This window comes from Eleutherodactylus coqui, chromosome 9, assembly GCF_035609145.1.
Source record: "Eleutherodactylus coqui strain aEleCoq1 chromosome 9, aEleCoq1.hap1, whole genome shotgun sequence".
Taxonomy (NCBI): Eukaryota; Metazoa; Chordata; class Amphibia; order Anura; family Eleutherodactylidae; genus Eleutherodactylus; species Eleutherodactylus coqui.
The window spans coordinates 33,403,065-33,423,068 of NC_089845.1; the positions used below are offsets into that span (position 1 = coordinate 33,403,065).

At 44.8% G+C, this 20,004-nt stretch overlaps 1 protein-coding gene across 1 annotated transcript in view; it reads left to right on the forward strand.

The window, feature by feature from the left end:
• Positions 1-20,004, forward strand: part of GABBR2 (gamma-aminobutyric acid type B receptor subunit 2) — a 581,362-nt gene that overhangs the window by 57,273 nt on the left and 504,085 nt on the right. The window lies entirely within an intron of this gene.

Here is a 20,004-nt window from a genome sequence, read left to right on the forward strand (position 1 = left end):
TAATGGCAGAAAGAGTAAGCCCCCTAGCAAAACCAAGATACAAATTGGATTGGAAAGGGTTAATACATGGGCTGGTCTGGTCTGCAAGAGCAGCCAACGCTCCGCATTGGTACATAGAAGGGTGTCCCACGAGGGGGACCCCTTGTTATGATGTCCATATGTCTTAGCTGATGTTTGTTGTACCATGCATAGGATCACTATGACTTCACTCATTGCTTCAGGGATAATCAGCGGAGAATTCCCCATTGAGATAGTGCTGGTCTCTGCTGTAGTGATTTGTCATGTTGTTGCAATGCTTCTTCAGGGATACAAGAGAATCTCTCTATTTATGTAAGATTACTTGATCCTATTTTTGCAGTAACATAAAATAAGGGAAATTAGACTAGGAAATTGTTGTTTATTACAAGTTTAACAGTAACCAGAGGTTTTTTACAATAAAGCCTTCGAGAATCTCGGAAGCCACAAGAGTATTTAACTCTTTAGCAGTGAGAACCCGCCATGGGTACTGCGGCCCCCAGACTGGAATTCACTTAGCCAACATTAAATGGGTTTTTAAAGCAACGTCCGCCAAGATACATTGGGGTCAGAGTGGAAGCCGCTCCGACCCCTGTGGAGTGGCCGGTGTTTGTAATTGCAGACACAGCTCTCATTTAAATCAATGGGAACCCAGCCTGAAATTACAAGCGTAGCTCCCATTGATTTCAGTGAGAGCTGCACCTGTAGTTACAAGCGCCGGCCACTACACAGGGAACGGAGCAGCGGCTTCCACTGTAACTCAGTTGTATCCTGCTGGACAATGCCTGGAAAACCCTTTTAGGTTGGGTCGACACAGGGCAGATTTGCTGCGGAATTTCCTGCGGAAACTCTGCGGCATTTACAGTAGCAGCAAACTAGATGAGATCTTGAAAATCTCTCCACATGCTGCAGAAATAATTTGCACAAAACCTGTGCAGAAATTGACTTGTAATACAGAACATAATTACGCAGTGTGTTAATTTTATCGCCGTTTCTGCTGCAGAATTCACCTCTTCTAAATGAGGGGGTTCATTCTGCACCAAAATACGTGATAAGACACACATGTAAACACGCACCAAATGGAATGGATTTTGAGGCAGACGTTCCGATGCTGATCTGCTGCAGGATGTCCACTGTGCACATAGTGTCCAGTGTAAACCCATGTTAGCACGTAGCGGAAATGCTGCAGATTCTGCAGCAAAATACATAGAGTGAAGGTATGCACCGTCGGTGTGGATTGGGACTCAAAATCAGCTGATTTCAGAAGATACCGCGATCTTTCACACCTCAGTAGCCTCCTCCTTCACTGCACCTGGCAGTTTCTAGTTAGTGCAGTCGCGGTCATCAGGGGATGCAGCCGCTCTGCACACCGGGTGCCCATAATATTGAAGTTAAAACTATATGTTGTAATAAGCCACGCCCCCTGACCACACCCCCATTATTGGTATGGGTGCCCCACGATAACAACTTTTTTCCCAGGGTTGCCCCAAGACTCAAAAAAGGTTGGGAAACACTGCTGTAGAGGATGATGCCTCAGTAATAATATAGTAATACAGACACTACCTTTGTACCCCGGATGCGGTTTAAGCTTTGGTAATTCTTGTAATACAGAGCCTGGTAGAGTATGACACTATTTTTATACTATTTTAAAAACCTCTGTACGTCTCTGTAACGTGGGAACTCTGGAAGAAGCACCACAAGTCTCAGCTTCAAGGACTCCTGCAAGTAGCTTTTTGGAGGAGGAATTGGTATATTGGGGTTAACAATAGAGATGAGCGAGCATACTTGTTAAGGACAAATACTCGAGCGAGTATCGTCCTTTTCGAATATCTGCCTGCTCGTCCACAAAGATTCGGTGCTGGCGAGGGGCGGCCGGGGAGAGCAGTGGGGGAACGGGGGGGAGATCACTCACCCCCGCTGCCCCCTGCTCACTCCCACAACCCACCGCTCACCCCCGCCGGCACCCGAATCTTTGCGGACAAGCAGGCAGGTACTCGAAAAGGACGATACTCACTCGAGTATTTGTCCTTAACAAGTATGCTCACTGGTCTCTAGTTAACAACAAAAACTGAACTGTCAGATTCTTCTGTGGACTTAAAGGGGTTGTCCCGTGCCGAAACAAGTTTTTTTTTTTATTCAAAAGGCCCCCCGTTCGGCGCGAGACAAACCCGATGCATGTGTTAAAAAAAAAAACGGATAGTACTTACCCGAATCCCCGCGCTCCGGTGACTTCTTACTTACCTTGCGAAGATGGCCGCCGGGATCTTCACCCACGGTGGACCGCAGGTCTTCTCCCATGGTGCACCGTGGGCTCTGTGCGTTCCATTGCCGATTCCAGCCTCCTGATTGGCTGGAATCGGCACACGTGACGGGGCGGAGCTACGAGGACCAGCTCTCCGGCACGAGCGGCCCCATTCACCAGGGAGAAGACCGGACTGCGCAAGCGCGTCTAATCGGGCGATTAGATGCTGAAATTAGACGGCACCATGGAGACGAGGACGCTAGCAATGGAACAGGTAAGTGAATAACTTCTGTATGGCTCATAATTAATGCATGATGTACATTACAAAGTGCATTAATATGGCCATACAGAAGTGTATACCCCCACTTGCTTTCGCGGGACAACCCCTTTAAGCTTTCATTTTTGGATCTCTCTACAATGAAGATTCCTGCCTTTGTCGCCCCGACCTCCAGACTTCTCCGAAATCTTATAAACGCTTCTGTTTTATTACATTTCTCAGATTTGCAAAAAGTGTTTATATTGCTGTAGTCTTTCTCCTGGGATCAGTATTATGCGGAGTCACCCTGCGTGGTTCAGAACTGTGACTTAATCATGTTTCCTCTGACATATTTAATATGACACTAAGGGGCAAGCAAAAAAAGATAACGGACCATAATAGATGAGTGGACACAGCCATGCAAATGTGATAGGACATTCAGCTCACAGACTGCCACTGCCGACCAGCAGAGACCATCAGCTAAGAGTGTGCAGTGTGACATGTAGTACAGATGACTCTGTGCATGTACTAAGAGCCTCATAATATGGGGTCATGCACCCCCGCCCCAAGATGCTTTCTAATATTCTTTTATAGTAGACGCTTACTTTTCCTTATAATACACTTCTCAGAGGAAACGGGAGCTTTGGGTTAATCACGGACAAAATAACTACTTCTTCAAAATGAGGGTTTGCCTTGGTGTAAGGGGAGTTTCTTGGTTGTGCCCCAGTGTTAATGTGACCCTACATTTTATTTTATTTTTGGTTACTGGTTATATATTAGGTGTGGTGGCTCAGTTGTTAGCACTGCCGCCTTGCAGTACTGGAGTTCTATGTTCCTTTTGTGTTTATTCTTACTGTTCTCCTCCAGAGAAGGAGAGGGTGTGATGGCTCAGTCCTTACATTGATGCCTTGCATTGTTGGAGTTCCGGATTCAAATTTATCCAAGGGCAACATCTGGATGGTGTTTGTATATTCTCTTTGTGTATTCTTTCTGTTTTCTCCTCTGCTGGAGCAAAAAGGACAGATGTGGCAACTTAGTTGTTAGCACTGCTGCTTTGCAGTACGGAAGTTCTAGGTTCATATCTGTCCAAGGGCAATATCTGGATGGTGTTTTTATGTTCTCATGTTGTTTATTCTTCCTGTTTTCCTCCTTCTCTGGAGTAAAAAGGTTGGTGTGGTGGCTCAGTTGTTAGCACTACCTTTCAGAGCTATAGTTGTAGGTTCAAGGGCAACATCTGGATGGTGGTTTTATGTTTTTTTTGTGTTTATTCTTGTTGTTGTTGTTCTCCTCCTCTGGAGCAGAACAGTGAATGTGGTGGCTCAGTTGTTAGTATTGGAGCTTTAGGTTAAAATCTGATCAAGGACAACATCTGGATGGTGGTTTTATGTTCTCTTTGTGTTTATTCTTCCTGGTCTCCTACTTCTTCTCTGGAGTAAAACGGGCAGGTGTGGTGGCTCAGTTATTAGCACTACTGCCTTTTAGTTCTAGAGTTGTAGGTTCAATTGCAATATCTGGATGGGGGAGGGTGGAGGGTTTTGTTCTCTTTGTGTTTGTTCTTGTTGTTCCTTTCCTCTGGAGCAGAACAGATGAGTGTGGTGGCTCAGTTGTTAGTGCCGGAGCTTTAGGTTCAAATCCGGCCAAGGGCAACATCTATGAATTTTCTGTTCTCTTTGTGTTTATTCTTCCTGTTCCTCTGCTCTTGTGGGATAGGACAGACAAGAGTGTTGGCTCAATTGTTAGTGCTGCTGCTTTGCAATTCTGTAGTTGTAGGTTCAAATCTGAGCCAGGGCAACATCTGGATGGAGTTTTTCAAAGTGCATGCAGATGTTATCCTGCATGAGAGTTGAGCTTAGTACCCGAGCACTGAAGGACAACTGAGCTACATTAACAGTAGAAAACATGCTAAAAATACGGTTGGGATGACCTACTTTTGCAAAATCGGTACAATTTTTTTTTGCCCGGTCGATCATGGCGCACAACCCTACTGCGATCACATTCTGTAACGCCATTTATATCATGTTTATTTATACACCAACAACGCTTGCAAATTCTTACCATCTGATAAAATGGATATTTAACTCTTTATCAAGGTCTTCGTTTAGGATGAAAAGCTCTAAACGAACCCTTCATGTCCTCAATGTGATATTTAACCCTTTGACCTCTGGATCGGCGGGCTTCACCATTCTATGCAAAATGTGAAACAATAGTCTCCCGGAATATACAAATTCCTGATGTACAATTAGAGACAGGTTGGAGTATTTCAGCAATCCCAGCTTTTCCCTTGTTGCTAAGAGACATGTTATCTCACTCGTACCGCTATACCATAAACAAAGCCAGGTTGCTTTGGCAACCGAGTCTAGCGAAGCAATGAACGATGATGGGAGAAAAAAGACAAATGATGGCTCACAGCATAACATTGGGAACAAAGCAAGAGGAACCGTAATAGCATTATATACGTTGTGTTCATCCGCAAGGCTCTATGGCAAATGTTTATTAAATGCTAACAATAAAGAGGTCGTTATGTAGTATGACTGCAGATTCCAACAAGGTTTCCACTTTTGAAGTCCTTGTAGATGGACGCAGCTGCTTCACGGTATTATAGGAAATTAGTTCTATGGTTTAAACATTTACTGCTAATTGCATCGAACATCACATGTTGAAGGACTTTGTGGTGGATTCATCTCAGATTTGGGGCATTTGTCTCATCCGGGCAGACAGTTGACTATGAGCGGCGTCACAACGGTGGTTGTCGACAGCAGAGGACCCTCATGAGTCTCTAGGTCTTCATCATAAAGCGTCTCCTTAAATTTCTATTGTCCTCTATGTATTGGGAATCATGACATTCAGTCGTTGTGCCCATTCATGCAATGTAACGTCTCATTCACATTTTGTAACAGACAAAACCAGGAATGAAGCCTACAGAGATATAATGGGAAGTTTGCACCTCCTCCAGCTTTTGGTTATGTCACCGAGAAGAGCCAATAAATTCGAACATCTAACCTTTATTAATTTTTTCTTAAAACTAAGGTGTACACATATACATATATTATTCCAGGTGGGACTCTGGTTCAAAAAGTCACTCGTTCTGGTAACCACATATATACGGTAAACCCTTAGAGAATAAGGAGTGGAAAATACTGATACAAGAAACTGTATCCACCGGACACATGAGCCACGGAACGCCTTGTGGATACCAGCTCATAATAGAGGAGTGGATATATACGGTATGTCATAAATGACCTCATAAAGGGTCACCTATATTGGGGATTGATATATAAGTATCGCCCTGATTTGGTCATACCCAATGTTTAAAGGATTTTTCTTTTAATTAAATTATTATATTTATCAGGGGAGGGTAATAAACATTCCAATAGGACAATGTATGAGTAAATAGAGACCCCCCCTACTGGTCTTCATTGATTAGTGGTATGCAGGAGGTGCAATAACCTGGGATACGCTTGATATTGAACAACACTGAGGTATATATGTAAAATAGTTAATAGTGCACATTGTCCTCTAATGATTGGCCAGCATAAGGAGGGGTTAACTTATACATAATATTTGTGGTTACCAGAACGGGTGACCTTTTGAACCAGACTAATATATGCATTTGTGTACATGCTAGTGTAAAGAAAAAGATAACAAAGGTTATATTTTAGAATTTTTTGGTTCTTCTCGGTGATATATTCTAATTTAAAAAAAAGGACTTTGTCTGCCAATGTGAATTCCTCCAGGTTTTGGACCCGCTCATGGTTTTCACTTAAATCTAAGAGATAATAGGTGCCGGCTTTTAAAGGTACCATTACACTAGGCGATTATCGCTGGAAACAGCAATTCAAGCGATAGTCATCCTGTATATGCACGGCCGCCGCTTAGTCTAGAGCTGTTGGGTTGTATAAACAGGCAGTTGTTCATCTATGAATGACTGCCTGTTTACTGTGAATGGAGGCGGGCGGGAACGATCTCTAATCTACTCTGCCTCCATTCACAGAACAAATGTTGCTCCTGGCTGTACTTGCCTGATGGGTTTCCATTTTTTTGGAGGTGTTTCAGATCTACCATAAATTACTCACCACGCTGAATCACAAAGCATTTTGTTTTACCATAGATTATACAATGGACCCCATTTATTGAAACCATATAACATAGTAACATAGTATATTAGGCTGAAAAAAAAGACATCTGTCCATCCAGTTCAGCCTATTACCCCTAATGTTGATCCAGAGGAAGGCAAAAACCCCAGTGAGGTAGAAGCCAATTTTTCTCATTTTAGTGGAACCAAAAATTCCTTCCCAACTCCAAGTCTAGTAACCAGTCCTATCAGTTACTGACAGCCCTCCCTGTATGTACAGTCATATACAGATAGCTGTCAATCACTGATAGCCCCTCCCATTGGACTGTTCAACTCAGGATGTGCAGAGATATAAATGAATAAAATACAAGTTCATCTGAGTTTTTCCCCATAAATCTATATATCAATCTGCTCAGCTCCTCCGGCTCTATAACCTCATGCCTGCGGTTTGGACGGTGTGTTCAATGTGACGGGTCCGCTTTAAGCTGTTCTAGTAAACTGAAAGCTATGCTGTGATTGGTTATGTGTACCAAATTTAGTTGAGATCCACATCCAGGGTACACTGAGGGCTCCTTCACATGGGTGTAGGATATCAATGGGTTCGTTCTCATTCTCTAAATGAGAAATGCCCGTGCAATAAGATAGAACACGCTGTCATGCGCACTCTAACTTGTTTCCCTTTTATTTCCCACTCGGTCGCTTACAGTATTGCGTATATACGTAGCATATATGCAATGCAATATACAGCATGTATTGCGTATATACGGCATTTATTACGTGCAAATAGAGAACAGTAGGGCTGTACCGCGTGTAATGCGTGGTGAAATAGAACACGATTACATTATGTTATTATGAGCGCGGCCATATTTGAATTTGCAGCAAATCTAAGAGCAGGCAAACATTTTGATTGATCTCTTCATGGGTGTAACGGTTGGTATAGCTTGTGACTTACCCAACAATGTCGATTGCAAGGATTGGACATAATTGCCGATTTTTGCAATCCGAAGCTGACGTAACAGAAATGGTGGAACAGAGTGTGGTTGCACTATAGTGCCCCGGGAGGATTAGCCTGCAGGCTTCTTGTTGTGTTCTTGCCCTGCTAACTTAGAAGCTCATTAAGGATTTTACAAGTAAAGGTAAAGTTTACAAGACCAGTAAATCAATAATGCTTATAAAGTCTAATGGCGCTATTGCATGAGTCTCATTAATGCTTGTGGCTATTAGCAATCATTTCCAGGCTTCCTGGCAATTATCGGGAAAACACGTGTGTCTGGTGGCAGCCGCTGCTGCATGTGTAAGAGCACACTAATGGTAGCTTAAAGGGGCTTTATAATATATCTGTAGAACTCCTTCTGCATGCACTAAAAAGGGGGAAAGGGACTTGTTATGTGTATAGCGACAAACTTATTCTATAGTGCTTTCAGGTAATTTATTTATTACCCCCCAGCAAGCTGGGTACTCATTTTTCCGACCTCGGAAGAATGGAAGGCTGAGTCAACCTTGAGGCGGCTACCTGAACCATATGAGGAATGACCTGCACAACCTTCAGGTTGTGAGCAAGCTCTTAGGCTGCAGTCCCGCCCAATATACAGGAGGTCACAGGCACTGTAGCCAATAACAGAGCTCAATGACCAAGTACCGGGTTCTGCCATTGGCTGCAGCATCGGTGACGTCCCGTAAACAACTGGGGTAGCCTGTAAAGGTGACATCAGAGAAGAGAACGGAGCAACGGCACTTTAACTATTCCTCTATGTATGTGCTGCTACTAATAAAATACAAGTTTCTGCAAAACTCCTGCACAGATCCACCCAGCAGACATTACGCTGTAATCAGTGTGACATTCACTACCTTATACTGCTGTCAGAGAGGGCTGCAGAAAGATGGCGACAGAGTCTCTTTAAACAGGGGGGTATTAGCTAATAGTACCGCCCAACGGGCTCCCTAGCTCAGACTGAACAGGAAGTAATGCCTTCCATGTTATACTGACTGTTTGCCCACAATACTGTATATTAAACTGCTCTAAATCATCTAAAATATATTGCTCACACATTGGACTGGTGGTGCCCTTTAAGAATGTTACTTATGTCTCATAGACGTTTGCTAAATTGGAAGAAGTCTACGCATCCTTGTTTTAACCCCTTTAGTGGCACGCCCAGAAAATCTCCTAAAAATCAGTGTTGAAATGTTCTGAAGACTATCTAAACCTGCCACTGAAGGGGTTAATACTACTATGAGGATTTCACAACCTAAATGATCCCAAGCGATCGAAGGGATAACACCAAATCCAAATGGCTTCTGAGGTCAAACAGGAATTGCAGCAGAATGAAGAAAATGTTACTTTAATGTAATATGCAAACTCTAAAATTGCTGTTTTCCTCTCACCTGCCCGAGGCGAGCGAATCTCCGAGGACACATATATTACAAGTTTTGCATTTCTACATTACACCATTAAACCTGGCTGCCCGGGAGCATGGATCCTGGGGCAAGAAAGACTCCGAAAGCAAATTTAAGGAATTCTGCAAAGACATTCTGAATGTATCTGTACTTTACTATTGTGAGAAGAATAGGAGGAGGGAAGCTTTCCTATTTACAGATGACTATTGGATAACAGAAAAGTGGTGAAAAGTGGCAAAAAAGGTCAAAAAATCTGTGCAAAGATTTTCAAATTTCGTATATCAGAATTCTGGTGCCTTCATAAACTCCTGCCATAGTCTCTATGCTGTAGATAGGGCCACTGAATGGCCCTTTAATAGAGACACCCGCCTAGTACTAGTTCCGACCTTCTTTGGTCTTCAGAACTGCAGCAATTCATCATGGCATATAATCCACTAGCTGTTAACCCCTTAGTGATCACCTCGTTTTTTGCCTTAACCCCTAAGCGCTCCTGCACACAGTCAAATTTGATTTGCAGAACTTGAGGCCGCCGTGTGGCCCCGGATTCCGCAGTAAACACTGCCCATAGCGTACTATGGAGACCCACTGCTTCCTGCACACGAGTGGAAATTTCCGCTCATGGCAGGAAAAACGCAGCATACACGGTTTTCCGCATCGCGGTCCTTCTGCAGTGAGCACTGCAGAAGGGTCTCAGGATCTGTGTCATCGTCTAGTGACGGCCGGGTTGCCTCTGTACTGCGCATGCATGCCAGCGTGACGGCCGACGCTCCCACAGTACAGGGAAAAGAAGAACCCGGACAGGTACGCGGGGTCACTGGCCAGACGGATCCTGCTGTGGGATCCCGCATGTCGGATCTGACCCTGTCGTGTGCGGGAGGCCTTAAGGCCCAGGCTGTTTTGTATCTAAAGGACCAGGCACTTTAGGGATTTTAACCCTGCGGTGGTTTTACTGCCCTATTTTTTTACTTCAGCTACCAAAAATTATGTTTGCTACGGTTTTCCTTTCCCGTGACACATATAGGGCGATTTTTTATATCTTTTTTTCTCTGACTTTAATTTTCTGTTTTTTTAGCTTTATAGGGGGTAAAAAAGCAAAAAAAAAGATTGTTTTTAACATGTATAGTTGCTTTTTTAAATTTTTATTTCAGTATAGTTAAGCTAACATAAAGTACAGTAACGGGTTCCTCATTTTTTTCAGACGTTTTAATATATAATTTGTATAGTTTTGGAGTACATTGACTAACAGCTGAGGACCCGACCTGCTTCTGCTTAATCTCGCGCCCTATTTTTGCTATCAGTGGGGATTAAAGCGCCTTATATTTACTGCACTTGGTCCTTAAGGGGTTAAGGACCAAGCGATTTCCATTGTTGCATTGCAAGAGCCATAACTTATTAACAGCCGTGTGAGGGCTTGTTTTGGGGGCAGGTTGTATAGTATAATGTAAGTACTCTGGGGTACAAGTTGTAGAACCTTTACCAAAATTTTTTGGAAGGGAAATGAAAACCCCCCCAGAAATTTCGCCAACGTTTTTGGGTTTTGTTTTCACAGCGTTCACTATTCGGTCAAAATAACAGGATCATTTTCTTATAGAAATTGTTTTAATTTATTACTACTTTTGAACAATAAAGACATGCTTCTAAGGCCTCAGTCAGACGGGTGTCTTTATGTGCGCATGTTACTTGCGTTTGCAATCCGCATCTATATAGAACCAATGCTTTTCAATGGCAGTGGTCACATGCCTGATATATACCTGCACACAAAACTGTGCAGCGGTTAATATACGCAAGTAACTGCGGCATCCCACTTTTTTGGATGTGAAATCCCTGGATGCTGTCACATGCAGGGGTTTCACCTTGTGCTCAATTGGGGCGGTTGCAGCAGCGCCGACCCCATTGAGAACATACAGTGAAGATCGCGATCCTCTAGCACAATAGCTGAGTGCTGCCTCTGATTGGTCACAGTGCTCAGCCAATCAAAGGCAGCCCTTTCAGCAGGCGGGGATTTTAAATCCCCGCCTGCTGAAAATACTTCAAATCAGTACAGGGAGAAGACCCGGCTGGATGCGCCTGAGCCCCGGCAACTACGGAGAGGTGAGTATATATATTATTTATTTTTTACACATTCTCGGCATGATTTTAAGGGAAGTGCTTATATTTAAAGCCTTTCCCTGAAAATCACTGCAGGGCTTGCCGGCTACCCATTGCTTTCAATGGAGCCGGCTGTAGCGCCAATGCCATTAAATTCAATGAGCTAGCTGTGACAGCTGTGGCAGAGGATTTCTTCATCTCCGCGGGGAGTCCTTTTGTCACTGGACACTGTGACAATGCTGTCACAATGTTCAGTGACAAGGGGACTCCCCGCGGAGAAGAATAAATCCACTGTCACAGCTGTCACAGCTGTGGCAGAGGAGCTCAACCTTCTTTATATGTCAATAGGGCCGCCGCTGATGCCACCAGCCCCATTGACCAAAGGTGAAACCCCTGCATGTGACAGCATCCAGGCATCCCCTGCTGCAGCCGTCACAGCCACAGCAGGGGATAGCGGGCAGCACACTTTATGTGTGCATAAACACAGCCAGGTGGGTTTTTTTCAGCATGTCGCCCGCTTCGGTCACGTGTTTTTGTTCTGCGTTTGCGTTCTGTGCACAAACATTTGCACATAAAAACGCCCGTCTGACTGAGCCCTAAAGAAAAACAATTGAATCTGCATCGCCGCATTCTAAGACCTAGAACATTTTCATTTTTCTGGCAATGGAGCTCTGTGAGATCTTGTTTTTTTGCAGAAAGCATTGTATGTTTTTATTGCTACCATTCTGAGGTACATGTGACTTTTTGGATTGCTTTTTATTGCCTTTTTTGGGACATTCGCCACGTGAAATGAATCATAAAACATTTTCATTACATGTTGCTTTTTTGACATTTTGGGAAGTATTTTTATTCATTTGAAAAGAGTTTTTGTGGGGAAAAAAGTTTTTTTTTTTTTTTTCCTTTCAATTAAACTTTATTGAAGTTTTGTTTTGCTATTTTTAGTCTCTTGAGGGGACTTGGAACATGTGAATAATCGAATAGTACACTGCAATACTTAAGAAGTGCAGTCTAAGCCTATGACAGCCTACCAGACTTTGCCGGCAGTGGGGCCTAATAGACTGAGTTACACGGCCGACATGGCATGAAGGTGTTTGTCAGGCTTCCTGCACTTATTGGAACCCATTGGTTTCTTGCAATCACACTGCGGGATGCCGATGGGTGACAGAAGGAGCCCCCTCTCCCTTTACTTTTTGCAGTTGATTGTGGCATGTGAAGGGTTAAACTGCCAAGATCTTCGGTTTCTCTGCTACGGTTGCAAGAGTCGGGCTATTATTGGTCAGCCAAGCCACCGCCTTTAAAAAGATGTATGTGCAGATTAAAAGTCCATTAGTGAGGTCAGTAAAAAAAAGGCGAATTGGCTCCCTCTAAGGCCTCATGCCCACAACCGGGCCGGACTCTGCCAGCGAAATATCACAATGGAATCAGACCCTGTGCCCCCCAGAGACCCTATACTCACCTCTCCAGATCTACCTCGAGTATCTCGTCCAGCGAGCCAGCGTGCATGCGCTGTGCAGTGCATGACGTGCCGGCGCTGGGTGGTGCTGCAGATTCTCGCAGTATTTCTGCTGTGCTCACAGCGGAAGTATCACGGGATGACAGCTTCCATTGACTGTAATGGAAGCCGTCCGCGCAATTTTCCGCAAACGATAGAACATGCTGCAATTCTTCCCCGTGAGCGGAAAATCGCAGTTGATTTCAGCTTGTGGGCAGGAGAGAATCGTTTACCACAGCGTGTCTATGGACGGACATTGCAGCGGAATTCGCGGGTGGGTGTCTGACCGCAAATTCCGCAGCGATAATCCATCCATGGGCATTAGCCCTAAGGGGTTAAATTCATTAACATTGATAGACAAGAATGATGCATTCAGCAGACAGGAGGAGAGAAGCGATGGCCATTCATGTACGGAACCGTCTGAAATCCATCCCCAACTTAGCCGAAGTACATTCCGCCTTGTCATCGCATATTGGCGCTCCCTATTCTGCTGGGAGTTGTAGTGCCCCAGTGCTCCACTGCACATTGATTAGCTCAAGCCATACCCTGCAGTAAGGACCCCGGCGCTGGTGGAATTACGTCTGTGTGAAACCGGCCTTGGACGGGCAAGGACCTCCAGAGCCACTCTTTATGAGCGGCTCTCCACTCATGGAGTCGATGACCTTTCGGCAAGACACAACCCTTGAATCTTACCAGGAAGCTTTCATTGTAACCAGAAGTGTTTCTCTGCTCGTGACTTCTAGGTAAATTGATCATCCAGGCCAAATATTCGGAAGGTGGATCAGTGGAATCTCCTAACTAGTCGCCTGCTTTCTCTGTTCAGTAGGACATTCCAGCATATCAGTGGTGGATGGCCGCGCTCCGCTGCACAATGCGGCCCGCTATGACTGATTCCACTCGGTTAAGTAATGAGAAACTACCATGTTGACACTTTTTCTCCGAGTAAATAGCACCAGAAGCATTTCTGCCGCTGCGGCTTATTGAGCTTTGTCATTTTATTCCACTGCTGGCAGAATGATCTTACAATCCCCGTCTATAGGGGAAGATGTTTATGGGAATTATTGGCGAGAATCCTTCGATAAATCACTGAAATATAAGGAACTAAAATATAGCAGTCACAAAGCGTCTCCATTGTGAGAACACAATCAGTTTGTAACAAAGTACAGAAATAATATTCATTTTGTGGAAGAGGAATCATTACAGCAGAAGGATACAGAGGGAGCCCCTTCCCTCCGTCACCCTGACCTCATCAAAAGCCTTAAACGGCCGGGATTGGAGATAGCTAATACAGTCAGGAGGATTGGGGACCTTTCACACAGAATGGAATATTTGGCAACAGTGTTGCAGAATACGGAGTCCCTGGATTCAGCACCAAAATCCACTCTGCTCGGCCTCTTTTACATGGGCTAATTTAGCCGCGATACAAAATTGCGACCGTCTGAAGCATGGGATTCCAATGCATTCATTCAGATGGCTGCTTTTTAGCCGCGTCAAAACATTGCGGCCATGATAGGACATCGAGGCTGAATGTGCCTTATCTTTCAGACGCAATCATCCAGCGGCTCCCATTGGCTTCTATGGGAGCTGCCGGTATAGGGAGGAGTAGGGAGTTTAGCAGCGGCTAGCGCTGATCAACCATGTCAGCCGACTCTATTGAGCCAGTATGAGTATTTACGAGCTGGCCAAAGGACTTCTGGGCCGCAGTGTCTATAAGCCGCACATGTCCATGTGAATGGGCGTGAAAACACAAGATTTAGCCGTGACTTGGTCAAAGCTTTTACTCATGCATGCTTTTTTTTGGCCGCGATGCAGCAGGTCAAAGAACTCATCGTCCGTGTAAGAGAGGCCTTAACTGCAGATTTTGATGCAGAATTGTGCGTAAAAAACTACATGCGAGAAAGGTAGGGTGCGGCCGCAAAACAGACCAAAGTCACGGTCATCTGATGAAGCCCTTAACCAGTATTCTGAGCATATTAGTTGAAATGTTTCAGGGCTAATTCATGTAAGCGTATTATATGAAAATATAAAATCTTTTTGACAGTGAGGGCGATTAATGAGTGGAACAGGTTGCCACGGGAGGTGGGGAGTTCTTCTACAATGGAAGTCTTCAGAGGCTGGACAAACTTCTGTCTGGGATGATTTAGTGAATCCTGCACTGAGCAGGCGGTTGGACCCGATGACCCCGAAGGTCCCTCCCAACTCTACCATTCTAGGATTCTATGATCTGTCTGCATGATGTCCGAGTCTACAACAGACTGGACTCTGACAGTATGCAGACACATAGTAGTCCATGTACCAATCCAACCATCAGTGGTTTTACATTGACACACATCCCGCATGAAGAGAATCAGAGCATTCTGGTCCAATTTGTGGGCGACATTCGCCCGTTCAAGTCAATGGGGACACAAGAATAACAGACAGCAAACAGACGCCATCTGTATGCTATCCATCTTTTATAAATCTGTTACTAAGGCCTCTTCACATGATTGCATGCATCTTTGCGCTATGTCCGAGGCTGTTTGCATGCATATCGTTGTATTTTGCTGTACTTTTTGTGCTCACAGGGATGCTCGTTTGCACGCGGCAGACAAACACGCCCCAATTTAAATGGCTATTTAGCCTAATACCTTCTAGAATTTTTTTTTCATGGAACTGTGCAGCCTATAGCACATCCCGTTGTACACTGTGCACACATCTGCGCAACCCCATAGACGTCTATGGGGAGCTTTGGAGCGCAAATTCTCAGAAATATAAAACAGCTTCATTTTTTGGGCTCGCCAAAATTGGGAAATAAGAACAAACCCATTTACATCGATGGCTTCTGTTCTCTGTGCACCGTCAGCGTGTCTTTTAAAAGTAAAGAACAGGTGCAGAGATTGCATGCAGCCGTCATACGGAATGGCGCACAGATAAAACAAAAATATGGTATTTTTGCAGACGCAACACGGATGAGTTTTCCTGCGCTCATGTGAATCCGGCGCGGAGTCATCCTTCATTCGCGGTAGCTTTCATAAGTGCTGCCATTTAGAAATAAATCGGACCCTCTGGCATATTTATACTATTGACTTTGATTCTTTGTATAACTTTTTTTCTTACTGATGGAATTTGAATCCATGTTAACTGGATGAATATTGCTCATCCATGCAAGAACATGACTGCTCCGAAAACTAATTATGCCAAATTATTTTTATGCTAATTAAGGTGAATGGAGAAATGAATTATTTACTTTATGCAATTTTAAAGAGTCTTCAAATTGCAACATATTTTCTGGAAAGATGAGCGCACAAATCAGTGGCCAATTAACCCTGTAAAGAAATGGTAAAACATACACATCCAGAGGATCGGCGCCATTATCTAAAATACAAATATTTCCGTAGGAAAGAACAAAAAAATATTTAGACTAACGACGACTTGTTTCCTGTTGCGCCTTCCATGCTCTGACATTTGAACATATCTGTCCTCACTTGCTCTTTCTCAGACCGGTCTCCCACGGGCTTCCTGTCATTTGGTGTCACTCATGCCATTTTCCATTGCCCAACAAGTGATGCCAATAGCTCATTGATTTGTTTTGGGCTACTCAGACGCGCAATTGTTTTTTGCGCACATATTACTCACACATGTAATATGACTCTCCATAGTTAGGGTTCTCTCTATGCAGTGGTTACTATTTACTAAGGGCTCATTCACAGGAGCATGAAAATTATGCCGTAGTTACCCACACAAAAAAATTGCGGGTAACTGCGCTAAAAATGGCCTGAATAGACAATTTCCCATAATAAATTAGCAGTGAGATTGCCCATTCACATGATTGGGAGCTGCGTGTCACTTTAAGAAAGCACTGCTGCTCCAGGAGCAGAGAGAGGTGAAGGAAAGCCCTGGGGGAACACCCTTCTCTGCAGGGCTTCCCTTCATCTCAGCGGGGCTGGAGGGATATAGCCTGTAGTGGTGATGTCGGGGTTCGCTTGCAGGGGAGAATAAGGGATTCCCCCACTGCAGGGGATTTCCTTATCCTTCCCTGCCAGGGAATCTCTCTCTCTCTCTGCTATGGAGAATTCCCCTATAGCAGGGAAACAAGGATTTCCGTGCAAAACATAATTACACTGTCGTTATGCCTTTTAGCCCTTAAACTACCCATTAGTGGCACAGGTGCTATTGGGTAGTTTAAGGGCTAAAAGGCATAATAATAGTCAGTGTAATTACCCCCTGTAGGGGAACCCTTCTCTCCCTGCTACAGGGGAATTCCCACATAGCGGGAAGAGAGAGAGGGTAGTGCTAGAGGTGTTCTTCCAAGGATTCCCCCATAGCAAGCAGAGAGGGTGGGGCTAGATGGGCGTGGCTAACCTGCCCCTTCTCTCTCCACGCTACAGGGATTCCCTCATTCTCTGCTGCAGGGGAATTCCTTCTCTCCCCGCTCTGAGGAATTCCTTATGTTTGAAGATAGGAGACAGCTGAACAGCAAGTTTAAAATGTCCCACTGTAACGCTTGCTAGTCTTTTCTGGGAAGAGGGGAAGCCCCAGCGCGATGAAGGGAACACCTTCACTTGTCAATGCTTCAACTGATCACAGTTGTTTTGACAGCGCTATGCGGGGCAATATTAAGTATTCGCCAGATGGGTCATTGATACATATCGCTACACAATCGTTATTTTTGTTTGTGTGGTTTTTTGGGATTGTTATAGAAAGAAATGAAGAAAAACTGCAAACTTAGTTTTACTGAACTTCTAAAGTAAGGCAACAGTTGTTATGTACGCCAACAGTTCTTGCGAACGTCTGCAGGGCTGCCGTATATACCTGGCATACCGATGCATCCTACAGGCCTATGACACAACAGTGTCCAACCAGATATGTCTTATTCACACATTGCAGATTTGTTTAGTATTTTGCAGCCAAAATGAGGAATCAAGGCAAAGAAGAGAAGTTTATGGGGTGGTACCAGAATTTCAAGTTATCCCCTAACCGCAGGATAGGAAATAACTTGCCGACTGTCAGGGAAGGTAGGGGTCTCCCACCGAGAACGCCACCGATCTCAATAACGGGACTCCTGTATCCCGCTGTCCTGTCATTGGGGGTGTTGATTCTCTACCTGAAATGACGTCACTGTGAATGGAGCGCTGGCTGCACATGTGTTGTCAGCACTCCATTCTTTTCAATGGGGCTGATGGAAAGACCCGAGCAAGTGGCGCTTAGCTATTCAGTAGTCCCATTGAAAGTGAATGGAGCTTTGGTGCACCTGTGCGACCAGTGCCCCATTCTGTCTCCTCCTCACTGTGGGACAACGGGGTATGCAGGTCCCCATTCTTGAGATCAGCAGGGATCTCCACGATGAGACCCCCACCGATCACCAAGTTATGCCCTATCTTGTGGATATCCTGTGGGTTGGGGATAACTTGAAATTCTAGTGTATCCCCTTTAAATCTCACTACATGGTCCGTGTGTTTGGGACCCACCTCTAGCTTTGGCTTACGAATACTGATACAAAGTACAGAACTAATCTGCAGTGTGTTATATACCATTCTGGAGGTGGCTATGGCACCAGCTGAGGGTCACAAACCCTGAAATACATGGATATTTTATGCAGCATACGCATTCAGGATATTTTTCCATCTGAGCACAATGCAAAAGAGCGGCTTTTCTCTAATGTTATTAGTAGTGAAAAGCTTTCAGAGGTGTCTTCAGGGCCATGAATAATCAGCTGTAAAATGCATGCAAAGACATTGTTATAGCCATTAACTTCAGACCGAGACTCAAAAATGGAGATATTCCAGCATGCAGTAGTGGGCTGGTGGGGAGCCTGTCTGAAATAAAATCCCGTTTGACCCCTAATAATGTCATAAACAGACCTAATGACGCATCAGTATAATGTTAGGGGAATGTTGCAGAGCCAAACTGGGTTGCTCAATATAGTTAGTTGGTGTAGTTTCTTGTACCCTGTTGTAGACCACCCATTGGCCTCTTCTACATGGGTCTATTAGGTCGCTTTTACATCTGCGGTAGGGGTTCCGTTTTCCTGCTCCGTTCAGTGAGTAGGAAAGCCAAATAGGTCCATCTTAGGGCTTATTCACGCGTCCGTATATCGTCTGGGTTTTCACGCCCGCCTGATATACGGTGTCTCTTTCTGGAGGGGAAGGAGCCAGGCCGAGAGCAGTGCACTGAGCTACCGCCCCCTCTCCAACCCTCGCCACTGTTTGCTATGGGAGGGGCAGAACAGGGGTGGAGCTAAGTTCCGCCCGTCCTGCCCCTCCCATTTAAATAGTGGCAAGGGGCCAGGTGGGCAGAGAGGGGGCGGGAGCTCAGTGCACTGCTCCAGGCCTGCCTCCTCCCCAGCAGGGGACCCCATATCGGCTGGGCGTGAAAACCCAGCCTATATACGGACGTGTGAATAAGCCTTTATGACGGAACCGAACAGCACAGAACACTATTGACTATAATGGGATCCGTTCAGTTTCCACTCAGCTGCCCGACATTTTACCGGAAGCACTGCATGCAGTATTTAATGCCGAATCGGCGACGGACCCTCCGAACAGTGTAGAGGTGAAGGCAGCCTTAGATGGGTGATATACTGGTGACACACAACCTTTAGCAGTCTCTTCAGATGTCTTTTCATAATTAGGATTGCTTCCTTTCGAAAGTGAGAGCCCCTGACCATAAGCATGCACGGCCGGGAGAAGTCACACCTTGTGGCTGTTGTTATGAGATTTTCATGACAGAATAGGACCTATAGCAAATACAGCGGCACACAAAACCAAGATATCACAAGAATATGGTAGCAATAAGGTAAAATGTCAACGCAATGTAATTAAATGCACAAATATCATAAAGCAATAACAAAAATGTGCACAAAAATGCCAGATTAAAACAATAATTTATTGTAAACACATTAAAAAATAGTATCTTAAAAAGATGAGTCACCGTAAGAAAAACACTGAGCCGAGGGCGACGAATCCCAAGTACATCAGTATGTTACCACAAGAGGTCATACATGGAAGATCATATTTGTATGAACGGGTTTTGGTGAATCTTAAAGAAAAAATATTGCAGCATACCCTACCATAGGGCATCTACAGGCCAAGAAGGACACAACTTTGCCTTTTGCCTAAGCACTTAAAGGATGGTCCCACTTCTAGCTGTCTTTCTGCAGGAAGCAGACAGCTCCGTACATTGCACAGTGGCTTGGGTTGATACTGAAGGCTGAGTCCCATTGAAGTGTATGTGCAGCGTCCCGTAGGGTGACTCCAGACACAGGGCATACGTTGAGGAGCTGGGAGGGTAGAGTGGTCACTTGTCACACTGGCAGAGGGACACACGTAGCCTCGGCCAGAGCAGTGTTGGGCCTCTTCCGGACACCCCTAGGAGAGAGATGGCCAATAAACATGGAAGCAGGATACAAGGATGTCACAGGTGACGTCACCATTCTGTTACCCACCGTAATGACCCTCGGTTGTAAA